Source organism: Dromiciops gliroides, chromosome 4, assembly GCF_019393635.1.
Source record: "Dromiciops gliroides isolate mDroGli1 chromosome 4, mDroGli1.pri, whole genome shotgun sequence".
NCBI classification, from domain to species: Eukaryota; Metazoa; Chordata; class Mammalia; order Microbiotheria; family Microbiotheriidae; genus Dromiciops; species Dromiciops gliroides.
The window spans coordinates 410,244,732-410,266,419 of record NC_057864.1 but is presented as its reverse complement, the minus strand read 5'-3'; the positions used below and the strand labels follow the sequence as shown (position 1 = coordinate 410,266,419).

Sequence of the window (21,688 nt, the reverse complement as noted above, 5' to 3'; positions counted from 1 at the left end):
TTCCCTTTTGTTCTGATTCTTTTCACAATGCAGAAATAAGTTTAATGTGATTTTACATATATAACATATCAGATTGCTTTCTGTCTTGGGGAGGGGAGAGGGAAGGGAAGAAGAGAGAAAATTTTGGAACTCACAATCTTACAAAAACAAATGTTGAAAACTATCTTTACATGTAACTGGAAAAAGTAAAATACTTTGAAGATTGAAAAAATAAATAAATTAAATCTCCAGTGGGGAAAAAAAGGATTCAGTTCAAAATGACTATATATCCTGATTGGTTTTACTGATTTTTTTAATTGATGCATTTTAACTGTTATTAGATCATCAGGGCCAAAATATGATCATATGATGATCTTTACAGCAATAAATATATTACTCATGGCCCAAACCCTAAATGTCCAAAAGGAACATGACATAAACTTTAATAGCAGGGAGAAGAGGATCAGTAGCAGTCAACAAAATCAATAATGATTGAAGACCTACTATGTGAAGGGCCTTGTACTAGGTGGTAAGGATTATTGAATTTAGAGGTTCAAGATCACCTCAGCTAATGGACTAAAGAAATTTGCAGAAGGAAGATGGGATGAGAATAGAATCTATCTGCAGGGTGGTTATTTTATAATGTATTCAAAATACAATAACACTTCCTTTTAGTCGAAAAATAAAACACAACACAATGATGAATGGGTTTTCGACATGTAGGAGGTGGTGACCAAATTATAGGAATTAAATTTAAAAAAACCATTATTACAGAATCACAAAGTAAGGATTGGAAGGGAATTCAGGAACCATCTACTCAACCAAAAAACTTCTCCAACATCCTGAATAAATGGTCACCAATCTACTCATGAAGAATTCTGATTATAGGAGATTTGCTTACCTCCTGAGAGAGTCTATTATACTTTGGACTAGCTCAAATTTTAGGATGCTTTTCTTTATAAAGTTGCCACTTTACAACTTTGAATCACTGGTCCTCGTTCTCATCTCTGGGTTCAAACAGAGCAATTCTAATCTCTCTTGTATGTGACAGCCATTCAGATAAAGTCAGTTATCATGTCTCTTCTATTAAGTCTTCTCTTCTCCAGACCAAACAACATGGATTCTTTTAGATTTCTCTTAAGTGGCTATCTCCAATCTTCCTAACATCCTGGTTGCTCTACTTTGGGCAAGTGGAATTTTATCAATGTCCCTTCTAAGATGCGGTTTCCAGAATGTGGTTTGACCAGGGTTGAAAGTGACAGGAATAGGACCTACCTTATTGATAGGTCTCTAAATTTTTCTTAATGAAGCTTACAATTGTGTTAGCTTTTTTGAATACTATGTCATTCTGTTGACTTATATTAAGCTTGAAGTCCAGTAAACCTCTAAATCTTTTTCGAACTCTAGTGCCAGATTGGAAAAAGGTAATTAAAAAATATATTGTTAATAAAAAGATGAAGCAGAAAATCAACCTATTTGGTAGTTTTATAGAAAATTATAATATTGAGAGAGTATTATTTTGCTAGGAAATATAACATTCTATATGAATTATTCAAGAAAAGCAATAATTTTGATATAGTTTCATTTTCTGACAGCTGCGATTATATGTGTCTATGCTTCCAGATGAGACCAGATGGAGCTTGTCTCCTCGCCTTTAATTATTTTTTTTCATTTGAGAGTTGGAGTTCATGCCACACATTTTAGTGCTCTTTTTGTTGCGTCTTTAATTCTGTGTTTTTAAAGAATAGATAATAGTCCAAGGAAACATGCAAGAGTTGTAGTGCTTAAAAAAGCACACATCAGTGACTGTTAGAGATATTGCAGCAGCTGTTGCTGCGGTAAAGCCAAAGATTTTGAAGCTTATTCAAGCCCACAGTGAAATAGGATCAGTCATGCTGAAGTACAAGGGAAAGTATAATTTAAAAAATGAAAAACAAGGGAGCGGCTAGGTGGTGCAGTGGGTAAAGCACTGGCCTTGAATTCAGGAGAACCTGAGTTCAAATTCAGCCTCAGACACTTGACACTTACTAGATGTGTGACCTTGGGCAAGTCATTTAACCCTCGTTGCCCCATAAAAAAATTTTTTAATGGAAAACAGTGCCAAGAACAAACAAATTCTGAGTACTTGATGCTTTAGAAAAAAAGGAGACATTTAGGAGGACTGGTGACTAGCAAAGTTATTACTAATTCCTTTACCCTTTAAGGTCAAAGAGTAGAAGAAGACCCATAAAATATAAAGTTGCAAACCATTGCTATTAACAAAAAGTACTCCCAGCAAAACAATATTAACACTAGAATACTGAAGATTACAAAAAGGTAATTTTTACTGATAAAACTTGCTATATCACTCAAAGTTATTCCAAAGCTATCATTAGAAATCCAGGTGAGCTAGTAAGATCTGGGCATCTACTTCAGATTGCAAAGCATACAATCCCTTCATCCCCACTCCAATGTGGAAGGGAACTTGGTTGTCTAGTACAGTCCCTTAATTTTATAGATCCAGAAATTGATGCCCAAAGAAGTTGTGACGACCAAGGTCACATAAAGAGTAAATGACAAAGTCAGGACCCAAACTTGTGTTCTTTAACTCCAATGTCAGCATTTTTCCTATTATAGAATTCTGCCTCTCAAGAACTAGGTGGGTTTTTTTTTAGGTTTTTAAAACAAAATTAATTAATTAATTTTAGTGAGCATGAAAAAGTGTTATGTACAATAAAATTAGAAAGCTAGGTTGTAGCTAGGACAGGAAGAGGCATTTAAGTGCCATAGAGAGGAGTTTTTATTTGTCCACTGAAAGAACAGGAAACCATTGAAAATGATTGAGTAGGAGGGGCAGCTAGGTGGCACAGTGGATAGAACACCGGCCCTGGAGTCAGGAGGACCTGAGTTCAAATCCGGCCTCAGACACTTAACACTTACTAGCTGTGTGACCCTAGGCAAGTCACTTAACCCTAATTGCCTCGCCAAAAAAAAAAAAAAAAAAAGAAAATGATTGAGTAGGGGTCATTGAAGGTGTACCAGGACTATGTATAATCTACTACTCTGTCAACCAGAGTTCTTTTAAATGAATCTATACAGATGCATCCTATAATGTTAGGTCCTTAGAAAATACTGTGTTACACTGGGTTCAATATAATTTTATTATTAAAGTTATCTTATTGTGCCTGGGCTAGTCTATGTATTCTTAGGCTATGTACTAGAATATTCATTTAACCAGAATATTCATTTTCTTGACCACCTAAAACAACAGAGTTTGCCATATTTGAAAAAGCTAGTGTGCTTTCTGAGATGTTAGATGAGCAGTTTCCACAGTCCAGAGTTATGACTCATAATGATTAGCTGGGGCACGTGGAAGTAGCATATCATAGTGGATGCAGGGCTATTCTTAGAGTCAGGAAGACATTTTTTCAAATTCTGCCTCTGAGAAATACAGCTATGTGAACATGATCAAGGCACTTAATCACTTATTCTCTCATTGCACCAGATAATTCCCTAAGACTAGAAGTTACATATTAGGTAACATGTTGGGTCAGGATGACTGGAATGCAAATCTTGCTTCTAACACCTTAGCTTTGTGAACCTGGGTAAATCACTTAACCTCTTAGCTTCAGTTTCCTCATCAATAAAATGGGTCAGCTATTTCACCAGGCCGTTTTGAGGCTCAAATGAGATAACACATATAAAGTACTCTGTATACAGTAAAGTATTATACAAATGTTAGCTATTATTGTTACTATAGAACAAGTTTCAAGGGGGTTCTCTGTGCCAATGAAATTATAGATCTTGACTTCTCACCAATGAATGAATGGTCAGAGAAAACATGGGGAAATAGAAATTCACCTAAAATCTGAGCATATATTTAGACAATAGTTTCAGTCTTCTTACAGATCAAATCTTTTATTAGAGTTGCCCCCCAAAATAAGTCAGATTGACTGGTTTCTATTTTTATTTCTCCCTGGTTCTGTTCTTCATCTGGTGATGCTACCAAGCAATGAAATGTATGTAAAAATGAACAGAGTTATCCATGAATGGGGTGAGATTAGCCTGAATAATTGAGAGTGGAATGCAGTATATATTGCTCACTCACAGAATCTGGCATAGATAGTTATATTTTGCATGGGGATGACCCCTGGAGTCAGGAGGACCTGAGTTCAAATCCGGTAGCAAGTGCTACCATAAAAGACAAATCAGAATATTCATACCAGAAAGCATTTTTGCTGTGCAGAATCTTTTAGAATGCTAACTGGTTGCTTATGTTCTTTTAGCAGTACCTCTCCAGCTTTCTCTACATATACGTTTCTAGGGCCAATGTTAATAATTTTTTGTCTTATAAAGACAAAGGTATCAAATGAACTACTATCCCTAGGTTAAATTTTTTCAGTTAAAATGTTCCTGAAACAAATACAAGAGAAGAAAATAGAAAGAGGAAAGGGCAGAACAATATTTCGAAACAGAAAAAGAGACTAGGGTGTCAATGTCAATAAAAAGTCTTAGCTGTGTAGCAAGTGAAACTTAACAAATAGGTGAACTGAGGCAATTCTTTAAGCAAGATATTGTTTATTAATAGGGTACCAAACCTAGCAATAAAGGGGTTTCTGGTCTGCCTCTGTTTGTGTCAAAAGATCCAAAGTGAGGGCTAATATGGCTTTTTAAACCTAGTTATATCTTCCAAGTGGCCTGACAATATAGCATTTGTACCTCCCCTGGTAAAAGTAAGGTAATGCCAATTGGAGGACATTTTAACAAGGAGGTGGGTTAATAATTCTCATCTCCCTATTATTTCGTTGTAGGGGGGGCAGAGGGGAGACAGGTCTTATCTTCAGGTAAAAGGATTGATGTGAAGGTAGGTAAAGTGGGCTGGTTTTCAGAGGTGGCTGATTAAGTCCCTCTCTAACACTTAAAGAATGAGGCAAACAGAGTCAAGTGACTTGCCAAGGGTCACGCAGCTAGTAAGTGTCTGAAGCTAGATTTGAACTCGTGAAGGCCTGTACTCTATCTACTGTACCAGCTAGTTGCCTTTTGTTCCACCCAGTTGCCCATTTAATAAATGCTTATTAAGCAAAGCCCTTTGATAAGTACTGGGGGAAATATACAGTTTGGACAAGTCAGGGTCCCTTCCCTCTTGGAACTTTGGGTCTAGCCAACCTTAAGGGCTACAGGACAAAAACACAGTTGGTTCTGGTATATATTACACAATAAGTATATGAGATACTTACAAAATAATATGCTTCCAAGGAGGAAATCATTACCACTTGATAGGGTATCAGAGTTAGAGAAGATAGGTACTGGATCAATATCTGCTAAATTGAATTAAGTATATTTTCATGTATTGAAACTTCAGACATCAAATCCAGCATATTTTCCATTACAGAACACATTGATTGGGGAAATCAGATGGTAGACAATAGGCACTTAAAAATGTTTATTGGATTGGATTGGATTAGGCCAGTATTTCATATCCATTACTCTGTTAACATATGTTTTACTCTTCAGAAATGTTGTGTTCTCAAGTCAAATCAAGTCACCATGGAAAGACATAAGATTTATTTTATATTTCCCATTGAATAGTCAACCCTTATTCTTTTTTTCATACTAAAACTAATTTTTCTTTCAAAACATTTGTCCTGTTTACATTTTATTTTACTCATGGATGATTTAATATAAGCATATGTACTCTCTTTTGAAATAAGAATTGATACCAACTTACTCTAACTCTTGAGTTAAACCCAACTTTACCTCAAAAGGTCCAGTTACCTCTCACCTTCACCAGTTTCCTTGCATTGTGACAAATGGAGGATAGAGTGCTAACCTATTTTTTAAAAAATGTGTTTATATTTCAACTTTTTTCCTTGTCATTGTTGCATGACTTTGAAATACATGTGCCTGAGGGGCAGCTAGGTGGCGCAGTGGATAGAGCACGGGCCCTGGATTCAGGAGGACCTGAGTTCAAATTTGGCCTCAGACACTTGACACTTCCTAGCATGTGACCCGGGCAAGTCACGTAACCCCAATTGCCTCACCAAAAAACAAAACAAAAAACAAAAAAAGAAATACATGTGCCTGAAATGAACAATTGTATTTCTCTCTTTGCTACTTCGATAGGCTTTTGAGAAATAGCAAGCTTGGTGGGGAAGTGTGATAGATATAGATCTTGGGATATGGTGAAGTGATAAGCTTTGTTGACCCATTTCTTCAGGTCTGCAGTTTAATTTTAGTTAGGATTGCAAAATCAGAGAAGAAAGGAAGTTTCAAATTTTTCAACTGGTATTTTTCCTTACCTTTCTTCAGATTAAGGGACTTAATACCAAGAGGCATATTATTTTTTAAAATATTTTAAGATGCATATTATTTAAAGGATAGAAACAGACATAGGGCTGTGTGTGTGTGTGTGTGTGTGTGTGTGTGTGTGTGTGTGTGTGTGTGTGTGGTTAAATTCACAGATGACATTCTTGGTGAAGGGTGATTATCCTTTAAACCTGACTTGGGACCATATCCAAAGAAAAAATACTGGGATGGATAGACTATGATTTTCAATCAGTATGGCAATTTTCTAAGACTATCAGCTGAAGAGCAGGGCTTCTCTTCTTGGTAGAAGTTACTCATTGGGTGCTCTCTATAATGATAAAATCACAGGTTCAGTCCCCCCCAAAACAGATAATGCATATATTCTTAGGCTGGAAGGTACTATTTATATACAGTGGCAGAAATAAAATTTATTCTGGTGCTCTTTACAAATAACCTGAAGGCTTAATTTTTTCATAAATAAGTAGAGGACCTTGGGCAAGTCACTTAACCCTCATTGCCCCACAACAAATAAATAAACAGACAGATAAGTAAGTAAGTAAGTAGGAGTTAGAGTAGACCATCTACTTCTCAGGTGTATAGACAATGGTTGTGAAACCTTTTTTTTTTTTTGAGGCAATTGGGGTCAAGTGACTTGTCCAGGGTCACACAGCTAGTAAGTGTCAAGTGTCTGAGGCCGGATTTGACCTCAGGTCCTCCTGAATTCAGGGTCAGTGCTTTATCTACTGCACCACCTAGGTGCCCCTGTGAAATCTTTTTAAAAATATAACAATGCTGGCTGGAAAATGAATCTTAGTTGAAATTTGTTGTTGTTCAGTCATATGACTTCTTTTGACTCTTCATGACCACATTTGGGGGTTTCATGGCAAAGATACTAGGGAAGTTTGCCATTTCCTTCTCCAGCTCATTTTACATAAGAGGAAACTGAGGCAAATAGGGTTAAGGGACTTGCCCAGGGTCACACAGTTAATAAGTGTCTGAGGCCAGATTTGAACTCAAGAAGATGAGTCTTCCTGATTCCAGGCCAGTAGCTCTGTCTACTTGGTTGAAATTATTTCTTGGTTATTATCTATCCGTATATAAACTTGGTTTTAGGGTCTCACTGTGGTGCAATAGTTAAATTCTTCATCTAATAGCACCTGCATTTAATACTGAAAATGAAATCAGGTTAAAAAAAAACCTCTGTACCTTGCACCCAGCAGGTAGGGATAGGAACCAGTTTTGTGAGTCTAGTGTGGTAAAGGGTAAAAGTTCACAGGGCTGCGGTTGAGGTGAGGAAAGGCTTCAGTCTTAACAACAGTCTTTCCCATTCAAGGAACATCCAGCTACATCAGGTTGTTCATTCAAAACTTGGAATCTAAGGGAATGAACAGAGAAGCAGAAGGCAATGCCTATGTCTGAAGCAGGAGCAGGTACCCCAAAAGACTTAAAGAATAAGCAAAGGTTTGTCAGATGGGTTTAATGTTAGGTTAATACAGTGGTGCCATCTTGCATGAAGAGTTCTCATGGTTTGCTATATTCATTTTTTACAGGCATGAACTTGTCTTTTTGCTCACCTACACAAGACCAGTCCTATCTTCCAGATTCCCTTATTATTTTTTTTTTTTTTTGCAGCAGGACAACCAAATAATTAATTAGGCAAAACATTAAGAACCTTTGATGCAATGCAAGACTTAGCTTTTCCCACCATATAGCATATGATATTTTGAAATGTGGTTAAGAATTGGAGAATTTTGCTTTTATAATTAAAATTTTTAAAAAGAATTGGGGAATTTTGGGGGTAGCTAGGTGGCACAGTGGATAAAACACCGGCCCTGGATTCAGGAGGACCTGAGTTCAAATCCAGCCTCAGACACTTGACATTTACTAGCTGTGTGACTCTGGGCAAGTCACTTAACTCTCATTGCCACCACCACCACCCAAAAAAAAGACTTGGGGAATTTCTCACCCTATCGAAGAGAACTTCTATTGATAGCCCATCGATGTCTTCTATTTCAGAGGAGAAAGTGATATTTAAGATTATCTGAGACCCAAATATCAGTAAACATAGTTAACTAGAATAAAGCTGGGTTTACAAAAGTACTGGTAACTGCTGCCCCCTAGGGGAATAATGCCTATAGGGATGCAGAATAAGTTGAATGCTATATCACCTAAGTATTTGACAGTTGGTATAAGAGCTCATTGGGATAATGGTCCAGCACATACTACTAATCCACCTCAGCTTTCTTTCTTTTCTTTCTTTCTCTCTCTGTCTTTCTTTTTTCTTTCTTTCTTTCCTTCCTCCCTCCCTCTCTTTTTACCGATACTTTTTTTTTTTTTTTTTTTTTTTTGCAGGGCAATGGGGGTTAAGTGACTTGCCCAGGGTCACACAGCTAGTAAGTGTCAAGTGTCTGAGGGCGGATTTGAACTCAGGTACTCCTGAATCCAGGGCCAGTGCTTTATCCACTGCGCCACCTAGCCGCCCCCGATATGTTTTTAAAACATCATCTACTGGGATTCTCAGACTTTTATCACTTTAAAAGTCTGTTTGAAACAATAATAGCTAAAGATAAGAACTGCACAGTGGGTAGATTTCCAGGCCTGGAGTTAGAAAGACTCAGCTTCCTGGGCTTAACTCTGGCCTCAGATACATACCAACTTTGTGACCCTGGGCGAGTCAGTTAATCCTGTTTGCCTTAGTTTCCTTCTCTGTAAAAATGAATTAGAGAAGAAATTGGCAAGTCACTCCAGTAATTTTGCCAGGAAAACTCCAAATGGGATCAGAAAAAGTACAAAGCTGTTAAAATGACTGAACAAAAACAATAATGAGAGCTAGAATTTATATAGCATCTACCATGTGTCAGGTACTGCTAAATGCTTTATAAATATTATCTCATTTCACTCTCAGAACAACCCCTGGAGGTAGGTGCTACTATTACCCCTGTTTTGTAGTTGAGAAATTGAGGCAGAGATTAAGTGACTTGTCCAAGGTCATCCATTTAGTGTCTGAGATTGGATTTTTAACTCTGGTCTTTCTGAGAAAGTCCTGGATTTAATATACTTGCTCTTCCAGAATGAGTGTGGCTTAAATATCTCCTAGATTACTCCAACTTCCCATATACAGATAAATCAACATTTCTAGAAATGGGGTCTCTGTTTTTCTGGAACACAGAAAGACAGGCCCTACCACCTGGGTTCCAAACCCTCCAGAAGAAAGAAACCCTGAGAAGTTCTAACAACTTACTTGTGAAGATGAGCAGAAATAGAAAGCAAAGAGCATGATGAATGTCTAGCACCAGTCTTGGATTCATGAACCATGACTGAATTCAATAAAACACTATTTGGCTCCCATATTGTTCCTGGCAACAATGCCTGGGCTATAAGTTTAAACAGTCTCCGCTCGCAAGAAACTTATATTTTACTGGAGACTTGTGAGTTGGGAAGAGATACACAGATAAACATAATAAAAAGTAGAGAATGATGGGAGCAAAGGAGATATCCAGACAAAGGTTTAGAAGACTGTTTGAAAAGGAAATGAGTCAGTATGCATGTCTGTGTGAATATCCTCCAAAAAAACCCTTCCACAGGCCATCTACCCAATGACCTGGAGGATTTCCTCTGGGACTCTTGACATCATACAGGTTTCAAAGGTATGTGGATTGTCTATTTGATGTCATTCACTCTTGATATGTTATCAGTTTTTCCTTTTCCTGTCCAAACATCTCTTTGATAATATTATTCACACTCATTCTTGCATATCATCTGTCCTTGATGACGTGTTGTAACTCATTTATGCCTAGCATTTTTCTTTCCCTTTGGATGAGTCCCTAATTCTGATTCCTGAGAGACTGTGGTATTTAGGGATGCACTAAAGTCAATTTGAAGTAGCTAAAGCAGATTCTTAAATTTTCAGAGGGAGCATTTATACCTTAGAAATGAGCAAACATGGGGGCAGCTAGGCTGCACAGTGGATAAAGCGCCGGCCCTGGATTCAGGAGGACCCGAGTTCAAATCCAACCTCAGACACTTGACACTTCCTAGCTGTGTGACCCTGGGCAAGTCACTTCCCCTCATTCCCCTGCAAAAAAAAAAAAAGCAAACTTTACAGATCAGAAGTTTATTTATTGTTTTGTTGATTGTCCAGACTTAAGAAGGTGTTAATAATCCAGATTAAATTTATATATATACATATATACAAATATATACATATATGTGTATTTGAGAGATGACTGTTATACATTATATAACAATGTATATATACATTACATAACTCATAACAATGGTGTGTTATACAGCATACCCTTAGTGTTATTCTGTAATTTAAAGCTAAGTAGCATAAGACCGATCATCACCATTTCCTATAGGCTAACTGAAGTAAATCAATTTCATTTGTGCCACACATTAACTATTGCCTTTTCAGAACCAAGATAGCCATCTTCAAGATCACCACTGGCATATAATGTTTTGGTGTTGTCTGGCCTGCTTTCTCTGGTACTCGAAAGGAATTTAAAACAATCATCCTCCCAGAAATAGGCTGAGTTTCTGACAAACTCTCACTCTGGTCTCTACTAGAACTATTCTCTATCCCAATAGTATCAAATCAAGACAAAATTGGGGCCTACTAAACTGTACATAAGGATTCCTGTGGGACACATCTTGACTTAGTGTAAAATCTAATGCTTTCTATGTTTTCTTATATTTTTATTTATTTTGTGAAATATTTCCCAATTACATTTTCCTCTGGTTTGGGTCTTGGGAGCATTGGGGAGGATACCTCTACTCTTACACTATTATGTAGTCATTGGGATACAGCCACCTGTGGATCTATGAAAGACTCTTATGACTGACCTTCCATTCCATCAGCAACTGGGAAAGGGAAGGCACAGTGAAAAGGAATCTTGGAGTATATACCTCTTGTGCTAACAAAGGAAAATGCTCATTAAGATGGGAAGTCAACTAAAGTTGGCAATGAAAACATGATCTCTTCTGGGTACAGTGGGAAGGGAAGCTGTCCACAGATAATAGCAGAAACTCATTTAATTTCAGTTCAATTCAAGAAAAATTAAGTTCAACAAATAGCTAAATGAGAAGGTAATGGAGGGAAATGAAATGTAGAGGGTTTGGGTTTTTTGGTACTGTACTGACATCTAGTGGCTTACAGTTACAGTTCAGGATGGGGAATAGGTACTAATATAGATTGAAATAATCAGAAAACTGGAGAATTTTAGAATGAATGGAGTCATCTTCCTCATTTCAAAAATTAGGAAACTAAGGTTCAGAGCAAAATTACTTCCCTAAGATCACACAAGGAACTAAATTGTAACATTTGAATTCAAATCCCATTCATCTGATTTCAAATCCACTAATCTTTCCACTATACAACATTGCCTCACCAAACAAATTCTGAGTATTAAGGAGGAAGCAACATCTCACCATTAGTCTATTTTAAATATTTATTTGTGTGCTTATTAAAGTTTCATTTTATACATAGTCATTACTTAATGTTGTTCTTTTTAAGACAATGTAGAATTTCGTTCGTTTATTTTTTGTCCTTCATTCCTGAAGAAGACCATGACATTGGGTGATATTATGACTTTCACTGAATTGGATTTTTAAGTGAAGGAGGTCACCAACCTCACTCTCTCCTCCAGAGCCACCTGGTCCAGTGGATATATATATATATATATATATGAGGATGACTGGAGATGACCCAGGATGTTTAAAACAATTGAGATTAAGTGACTTGCTCAGGGTCATACAACTAGTAAGTGTCTGAGGTGAGATTTGAACTCAGGTCCTCCCAACTTCAGGACCAGGGTTCTATCTACTGTGCCACTTAGTTATCCCAATATAAAGTAAAGATATCCCATGAACAGCCAGATGGCTCAATGGCTCACTCTCACCTGTGGCTCCAAGAAGCTTTAGCATGCTGGGCAGCCAAACCCAAGTAAAACTGTTTCAGCAGATGGGCTAAACCAGGTTGAGGGTATCTGATGGCCTCAAACACATCAATGAGTTAGGGGAATGTCTACCCCAAGCTTGTGAAGACTTCCTCCAAATAGAATAGCTAGATGAGGACAATTTGTACCAACTCCCATGAATGTTCCTGAAGCAGGGCTATGAAGCACTTAGATCTTGGTCAGACATCAAAGATAGCAAGGTCACCCACTGCATCCCTGGCCAGTGCCAGTCTTCTTGACTTATGTCCTGTTACTGAACGTTGATGACTCTGTAAGAGAGAGTGAGGCTGAGGACTTTGTGCAACTCTGCCTCACTTAAATTCAATTCACACACATGTCAAGACATCAACTGTAATGTTCTTGATCTTCAAAAGTGAAGGACAAACAACAACAGCATAGCACTGATTCCTCATTGTGGTATTCCATAATTCAAAGCTACATAGCATAAAATATCAACTATCACATTTCTTATGGAAGTTTAATTGAAATAAAGTAATTGGCACAATGAGGAGTCTAAAAAAGCCTAGAAACGATGTTGACAAAACTCCATCTCCTTATTAAGATCAGAGAGATTGTAGCTCACATTTACATAGTGTAATTGAATATATTAATTTCATCATTGACAACGTTATGCTAAGGTTTAGTAAAAATCCAGCAATTGAAACAGTTAAAGAAGAGAATCCAGCTTTCTAGACCAGAGTCCAGAATCCAGTTTTCCAGATCAGAGTCCAGAGTCCAGAGCCCAGTTTTCCAGACCAGAATCCAGCTTCCTCCTGATGACATCTTACCACTTCAAGAAGATAAGAGAACTCAGAGACTTTATATGAACAGTTTTTGTTTTGTAAGTTTTTGTTATCTCCTTCTGTTATTATATACCATCTGTAACATGTACTCTCTGCAGAGACCCTCCCTCTGCAAGACCAATGTCAAAGCATCGCGTTCATGAGGGACTGCCCCTCTGGACAAAACTTTTCTCTCTCCCTTTTCTATATTGATATTAACATATTATTAGTTAGCATAGGATATTATTTTTGGCTGTTTCATTGAGCAAACTCATTTGTTTTTCAAATGAAACAAAGGGGGGAATGTGTAAAAAATTATTTGTGGTAAAGGTATATATCGGAAGTTTTAGCTGAATCATTTGAGAGATTGCACATGCTACTGAAGTGGCTTTTGAAGGACTTCCTTTTTTGGGGAGGAGAACTCGAGGAACTTCCGGTAAGCAGACTTAAAAGTGAGGGGAGGAACAGAAGTTCGCTCTCTCTCTGGAAGTGAACAGGGACAGAGCGGGATTGAAAGGAGTGCACATGATTTGGTGTTTGGTGTTTTCAGAGATTCACAGTCTGGTGGGCAGTTTGGGATTTGGTGAGTTTTATCAAGGAATAGACTAATCTTAGATCTAAGATTATTCATTTGTATTTCTCCTTCCTTATTTCCCTAATTGGTTTCAACTCTTGTTGTCTAATTAATTCCCAAGCAATAAAAATTGATCCATCATAGATTAAAGCTCAGTCACTCCTTTTTTTCTTAAGGAAAGTTAAAGGCTCCGTATATCCAATTTTGAATCTCACAATAGCAAGGTCTATGAGCTCAAAATACCTGATTTGAAACAGTTCTCTACATCAGTAACCAGTCATTTATTGAGAATTTTTTTTAAACACCTTTTTTTCAAGAATTTCAAACTTTTTGTAGAGAGTGAATAGTAACCTATTAATTGTGGCAAAAATTGTTTTTTTTTAGTATCATACACCTGAACTGGAAGCTTTGCAGTATAAAAAAATCAAAATAATGATTAATATGAACAATTGAGTAAAGAGAGTCTGATAAATCACACTTAGAATTCACAACTGGACACCTCTTATTTTCTCTATTATGATATAACGGGTTCTCTATTATTTATATTTTACTCATGTTTTCTAAAATATTAAAAATCTCACTAGATCTCTGCTGATTGTGTCTTTCAGAGCAATAAACAAAGATAATGTTTGCAGATGTTGATTTTTCTCTCTCATATTATAGTTTGAGCCCTTTCTGCTCCCCTTCCTACAGGAACCTTTCTCACCCCAGCCCCAAATTCCCCCAAATACCCTTCCCTATCTTCTTTAGACTGCTAGCCTCCCTTTTCCTATCTCTTTCCCCAAGAAGTCTTGGGTCAAAAGAATCAACTGAAGAAAGAACAGCCCCAGTATAAGACATGGTCCCAAAGATCTACCTTCTTCTTGTCATATTGACATAACAAGAGAAGGAAGTGGGTGTGAGGGGTTGGTAGTAGAGAAATCCATGTATCTGTCCATCATGAAATCCACTCAGCTCTGGGTTGGGATTTACCCTGAGAAGAAACAGAAGAAAGAGGGAAAATAAGACTCTGGCTTGTGCCACTTTCATAGTGTTCCCTTTGCATGCTATATGACTATGGGTGAATCACTTAAACTCTCTCTTGGCTTCATTTTCTTGATCTGTAAAATGCCTATGGGAAAGAGACTGTTGGTGTGGAGGGTGTTTCCAGTGTGAGAAATCCAGGGATACAGTGAGCTTCCAGAGTAAAGAGATTTCCTGTCTGGAAAGGCAGAGAATATTTATGCATTCAGGGGTGGAGACGGGCATCATACATATATTTTGAATATTTTGATATATATATCTATATATGTGAGATATATATATATATATATATATATATATATATATATATATGCTGTATTTCCTAATGGAATGCTCTTTAAAAGCAGGAACAATTTCATTTTTGTCTTTATATTACCCATACCTAAGACAGTGCCTGGAGCATAGTAGATACTCAAAAATTGCTTATTGATAACATGGAATTCATGATTCATCCCATCACCCCATCCTAAGAATCTGAAAAGAGGCAAGTTTCCCTTGGAGAAAAATGAATTACCCTTAGTCTTTTATCTGTGTGCCATCTTTGAAGTTCTCTTTTCATTGGTACGTATTTAATAGTTGCTCCAAATTGTAGAAAATGGAATTCCTGTCATTAAGAAGCTTAGAATCTCACTGGGAAGATGAGAAGGTAAAAAAATACCACATTGCTAGATTCATAGGGTTCCAAGAAATTGAGATGCTATTAGCTCTCTCTCTCCTATTCTTTAACATTTAGCAGAAAATGCCCTCTCAATGTGTAATTTTGTGGTAAACATTAGCTCTGCATTCTTTTTTTCTTTTTCTTTTTTTTTTTTTGGTGAGGCAGTTGGGGTTAAGTGACTTGCAACTCTGCACTATTAAAAGGTGAAAAAAAATACCCTCATTTATTCCAGCAGTGTTTATTAAAGGGTATAAATTGTTGAATATTTAATATGCTCACACACAGATGCTGAAGAATGTATGAAGCATTTTTATGTCCTATATCAACACATACATATGCATATATGTATATATGCATATGTGTATGTATATATATATATATATGTATTATATATATATGTGTGTGTGTGTGTGTGTGTGTGTATGTGTGGAATGCGATTTGAGGATCACTATCTCTTGTTTATACATAGAAAAGGCTTTTCCTCTGACATCCTTATTAGTAAGGCACCTGATTTTCAAGTATTCTTAGAAATTAAAGAGTATCTTTAAGTATGTGGCTAAGTTCATAGACAATCTTTTTTCAGTCATGATTAAGCTTTAAGCCAACACATCTTTGGAAAATAGTCACAGTCTTCTGTGGCCTCATATATAGGTAGGGTATCTATTGTCTAGTAGGAAACATAGAATGTATTGATTCTCATAATTGATCTAAAGATGATATATAGTCAACTACACTAAGAAGTGGTGTTATCTGAAGACGGCAGTCTGCTTGGTTGGGCTACCACAAAATATCCAGAAGATGATCTCTACAGAAGCTAGTGTTATCTTGGGGGCGGGCATAGCCTTTTGCAGAAGTTACAAGAGAAGAAAAAAAGATATTTTGAAGTTTTGGCAGGCAAACTTATGAGGCAACAAGTGGTTATACTTCAAAAGTAATTATTAACATGCAAGCAAAAATATTAAAACTTAATTCACACATTTCTTCCACTTAGGAAAGAGTTTCCCCAAATGGGGCAGGATGGGGGTTAGGTGTACCTGCAGTTTCAATAGGAAAAAACAGCTATAGCTGATAGCTGCAACAAGAATAATAACCCTGGCTTGGTCCATCACTTAGCCTTACTTCCATAGATGGCAATTCATACTTCAGCAGCACCTGAAACTATGAATTGGGTCATAACCATCAAAATATAGCATTGACTAAGAAAAAGACTACCCATATCACCTGTGGACAAATTGTATACCACTTAGTTATCAATGTGATACACCACAGTTATCAATGTGAGCTTGAAGTTAAACAGGGAAGGCACCTTGAAGATGAGTTAATACTCAAATAACAAATAGCTTCATATAAGTTGTCAAAAAAATAATTGGCAAGGACATTGGTAGTGCATTGCTTCTGGAAGGGGAGTGTTGAGTGACTATCGTATATGTATCGACTCCACAGAACAATTCTCATTTCCCTGGCAACTCCTTTGTATGTGTTATTTTCTTCCATTAGAGAGAGAAGGTAGGCAGGAGGTAGTGAAGTGGTGTAGTGGCTGAAGTGTTGGACCTGGAGTCAAGAAGATGAATTTGAATTTGACTTCAGACACTGATTAGCTGTGTCCTTTGAAAAGTCACTTAACTTCTGTCTGCTTCAGTTTTCTTAATTGTAAAATGGGGTAGTAAAAGCACATACTTCCCAAGGTTGTTGCAAAGATCAAATGAGATATTTGTAAAAAAGCACCTAGCATAGTGCCTAGCACATAGTAGGTGTTTAATAAATGCTTGTTCCCTTCTTTCACATCAGACTGTAATCTCCTTGAGGTCCAGAACTATTTCTCTTTTTGTATTTATACCCATAGAACTTAGTGCAATGCCTGGAAAATAGTAAATATTTCATACTTTTTTCTCCCTCTGTTCTTTCCTCCCTCCCTCCCTCCTTCCCTCCCTCCTTCCCTCCCTCCTTCCCTCCCTCCTTCCCTCCCTTCCTTCCTTCCTTCCTTCCTTCCTTCCTTCCTTCCTTCCTTCCTTCCTTCCTTCCTTCCTTCCTTCCTTCCTTCCTTCCTTCCTTTCTTCCCTTCCTCCCTCCTTCCCTTCTTCCTTCCTTCCTGCACTCATTCATCTGAGACTTGTGTCTCAGATAACAAAAGCCCTGGAATTCCACTACTACCACCACCATCACCACTATCATATAAAGTAGTGAGTTTGATCCAAAGCCAAGTAACTCAATTGATTTCTGATTATCTGTGATAGCAGAAGAGAACATGGATGTATGACAGAAATGAAAAAAATACAGAGAGCAGGAGGGAGATGTTGGGGAAGTAAAGAACATAGGTAATAACAGAAATGGATTTAGAGAGCTTTTAGGACTTTTGTTCAGTCATTTTTTCATTTGGGATTTTCTTGGCAAAGATAATGGAGTGGGTTCTAGCTCATTTTACATATGTGGAAACTGAGGCAAACAGGTTAAGTGATTTATTTGCCCACACAGCTAGTAAGTGTCTGAGGCCAGATTTGAACTCAGAAAAACAAGTCTTCCTGACTCCAGGCCCAGCACTCTATCCACTGCACCACCTAGGACAAGGCTAGATTATTTTATACTCAGAGAACTTATTTTCTATAGCTTGCATACATAAACTAAAAGACAAAGCAAAAGCCATATTTTAGCAAGTAGTCTGAACCTTATGAATTTGTAGAATGTTAGGATTTTAAAGCTGGTAGGAGGCTTCAAAATCATATAGTCCAGTTAGAGAACCAAAAGAAAAATGTCCTATCCAAGTTCAATTTTTCCATTGGTGGAGATGCTGGGGTAGAAGGGAATTACCAAAAGAGGCATTGGAAAGCAAAAGAAGAATGAACAGTCTACTTCAGGACCTCTTTAATTTCATGTTGCATTTATTAGTTTCTAAGTTTGAGTGAATGTAATGAATAGAATACTTACAGATAATTCAAAATGTTTTCCTTTATGTTGTAACTAGATCTCCTAATTTCCTAATTAATAGTAGGCTAAGACATCCTCTTATTCGTAGGGAAACATTAACCCAGACCTATAACTGATAATTGGAGGTGATCAGTAAAACACTTTCCTGGTTGAAAGTTAAATAAGTCATCTTGTTTTTCAGTTGAATTTTGAGGCTAGTGCTACAAGCATTCATCACTTCCTTTGGTTGATCTTAAAGGTTGCATCAAAGTTGGCAAGTTCCTTTCATTTCATTTTAACTGAAGGGCTTGTGCGAACAGTTGAGAGAAACTCTTCACATTATTTTAAAACATGTGGAGATTTTTTTTGTTTAGAAACAGCAGACGTAGAGGCTTGGTAAGTACTCTCTTCCATTTTTTTAGTAAGCAGTTGATGATATTATATCATGATCTATGATATAAAGGTATTTTTCCTATAACTTTCCAATTTAACAGGATAGACATGGATTGACCTTTCCTGAGACAAAATTAGCTATACCCATGGAGGTAAGAAAAACAGAGGGGGTTCCTTTTTTTCCATGTTTCTATGAGTTGATGTGTTCTTTAGATGGGCTATATGTAAAGGTGATTTCTTCTTTGATCTTGTCCCTCACTGGTCCAAACTTAAGCAGCAGAACAAGTTGTAGAATTTTCTTGATTTGGTCCAACCCTATACACTCAAAACTAAATGAGTTGACTTTCTTTTTAGTCCCTCAACACCACAAGTTGTGTAATAACCTCTTTGTACAGTAGAGGTCTTCCTTGTTTGCAAAACAGAAGATTTCTCTTCTGATAAGCTCAAAGGCTCTAAGTTTTATCTTCCAGAATCTTTACTTTTGTCACAGAAGGTTAAGAGATAAGCACCTTCTGTTGAATTATATCTGATTTTACCATTGTGTCTTACTTGAAATAATGAGAAATTTGAAATGGCTTAGAAACAAAGCAACCCATGTTTATGGGTCCAGGATGTGTTACAATGATCCCACTGGCATTTCTGGCTATAATAGATTCTTGATTGTTTGATTGATTGATAAATGTAAAACCAAGGGTCTTTATGATTGATAGCCAAATCAATAAGCATTTGCCAATTATCTAGTAGGTTCCAGGCACTCTGTTAAGTGATGAAAATGTAGAGAAAGGCAAAAACAGTACCTGCCCTCAAAGGAGAGAGCCAACATGTTAACAGTTGTGTACCAACAAGAATATAGTCTTGTTCAGTTGTGTCTGCCTCTTCATGACCCCATTTGGGATTTTCCTGGCAAAGATACTTGTGGTTTGCCATTTCCTTCTCCATCTCGTTTTACAGATGAGGAAACTGAGGGAAACAGTATTTAGTGACTTGCCCAGGATTACACAGCTAGTGTCTGAGGCCAGATTTGAACTCATGAAGATGAGTCTTCCTGACTCCAAGCCTGGCACTGTGCCACCTAGCTGCCCCTTTTTTGTTTGTTTGTTGTTGTTGTTGTTTTTTTTGCAAATCAACTTTAAAAGACTTTAAGTAAGAGTCCTAAAATTTGGACTCTGCTGGTTTCCTCTGAGAAACAGTCATAATATTGATTATTATAATTCAGAAAAAGATTTCTTAAAAATACTACCTAATATTTGTATAGTGCTATAAGCTTACCAAGTGCTTTACATGTTACCTCATTCAATCCTGACAATAACCCCGCGAGGTGGATATTATTATTATCCCCATTTTACAGATTAGGAAAGTGAGGCAGGCAAAGATAAAGTGACTTGTCAGGATCACATAGCTGGTAAGTGTTGGAGCCAGGTGGTGGTTGTTGTTTTTTAAGACTCATATCATCCTGATTTCACATGTGGTTGCCTGGTTTTTAAAGAACCACATGACATCATAGATTTAGAGCCAGAAGGATCCTTACAAGTCAGGTAGCCCAATCCTTCCCTTCTATGGATAAGGACACCAAGGACTAAGCAGTGGAGTGACCTGCCTAAAGTCAAACAACCACAATTAGTGCCCGAGCTGGGCTTCGAACCAAGGTCTAGGATTGCTGACCCCAAAGCCAACATTCTTTTTTCTATCTTGTATTTCCCCTCCTTCAAAGAAGACATCTGTAGAGCAGACCTTTTCAATTCATTTTTCCTCCCTCAGAAAAAAATCGCCCCTAACCCAGTAGAATTCTTTGTGGGAATAATTATGTAGTACAATAGAGCGCTGAAAGTCTTGAAGTCATTAGTAGCCAATTCTTCACTGTGGTTACGGCCTGTATCAAATCGGGCTGGGTCTGCAAGAATCACATAAGTGAGCTGAACTTTAAAAAACAGAACCTTCCAGGCAGAATTTTGTCATTATATGTGTAACATCATGCACCCACAACTTTGGGCCTCTAATTGGGCTTTTCCTTTGTTGTTACTTTTTGATAATATCCTATTTCGATCATCAAACCAAAACAAGATGAATTTTTTGAGTATTTGGCAACATCCTACTGGCTCTTAAAAGATAGAAAAGATATTACAAGGAAAGAATATTCTTTTATATAACAATAGCCCTGTGGAAATGATAGGGGGGGAAATGGGCCTCAAAACATCAGAGGTGAGAAATAAACTACCTAGCCCAATTTTAGTGTCCTATTTCGCTCTTAGTAGGTCACCAGCCAACGTGATGTCTCCTGCACATGCATGTTTGTGTGTGTGTGTAGGTGTGTAGGAGGGGGGAGCAAAGACTAGTTGCATTGGTCACTAGCTGGCTAGTTAAAGATATATCTGGCATGGAGGCTGCAGATCACCACACCGACATCATTGATGTCAATCAATTGCTTACATCAGTCAGGAAGTGACATCGGGGCAATTGATGTTTATCATCTTATGTTATTCTTTAGAAATTAAATTCTAAATAGTATTCTTTTCTTTGATTTATTCAAATTCTCCCCATTCTCTTCTATAAGTTGTACTTCTGTGTTGCTTCTTTATTATTGGATATCTTTTTTATATTTCAACTTGTATCAACCTACAAAATCAAATCCTCAGCATCACTTTGAGACTGTATCAGCTCAGTTAAATTAAAATGATCAATGACAATGTGACTATGTACAAATCTGAATATAATTTTGAACACGTATCTGGTTTTACATAAAATGAGTTCAGCTATCTCCTGAATATTGAAGAGAAGAAAATGCTATCTCTCCTCTCCAATGTTCTCATTTTAGGCTGGACTTCTATCAAGTATGAGAGAAGAAAGTTATATACGGCTTCTTGTGACTTCTATGGCCTGATACATATTGAAATGTGTTTTATTGCTATTCCATACAGGAGAGAATATAAATTATGGTTAAAAATCTTAATGTTTTGAATGAATACAAGCAATTATTTTTATATAAATAGCTCTTTGAGAGCAGGTTCTGTTTGTTTTTTGCCCTACTCTGTAACCCCTGAACTTAGCACAGTGCCCGGCACATAGTAGGTACTTTATAAACGCTAGCTATTATTATTATTTCCCCATACATTTCATCTCTCACCTCCACGTCTTTGTG

General features: G+C 37.1%; 1 protein-coding gene and 1 long non-coding RNA gene across 2 annotated transcripts in view; both read left to right on the top strand.

The window, feature by feature from the left end:
* RPS6KA2 (ribosomal protein S6 kinase A2) overlaps positions 1-21,688 on the top strand; it is a 599,568-nt gene that overhangs the window by 65,747 nt on the left and 512,133 nt on the right. The window lies entirely within an intron of this gene.
* LOC122756114 lies at positions 18,470-21,482 on the top strand. Its single transcript, XR_006356436.1, has 3 exons — positions 18,470-18,555; positions 18,654-18,704; positions 21,365-21,482. It is a non-coding gene; the product is annotated as an uncharacterized LOC122756114 (long non-coding RNA).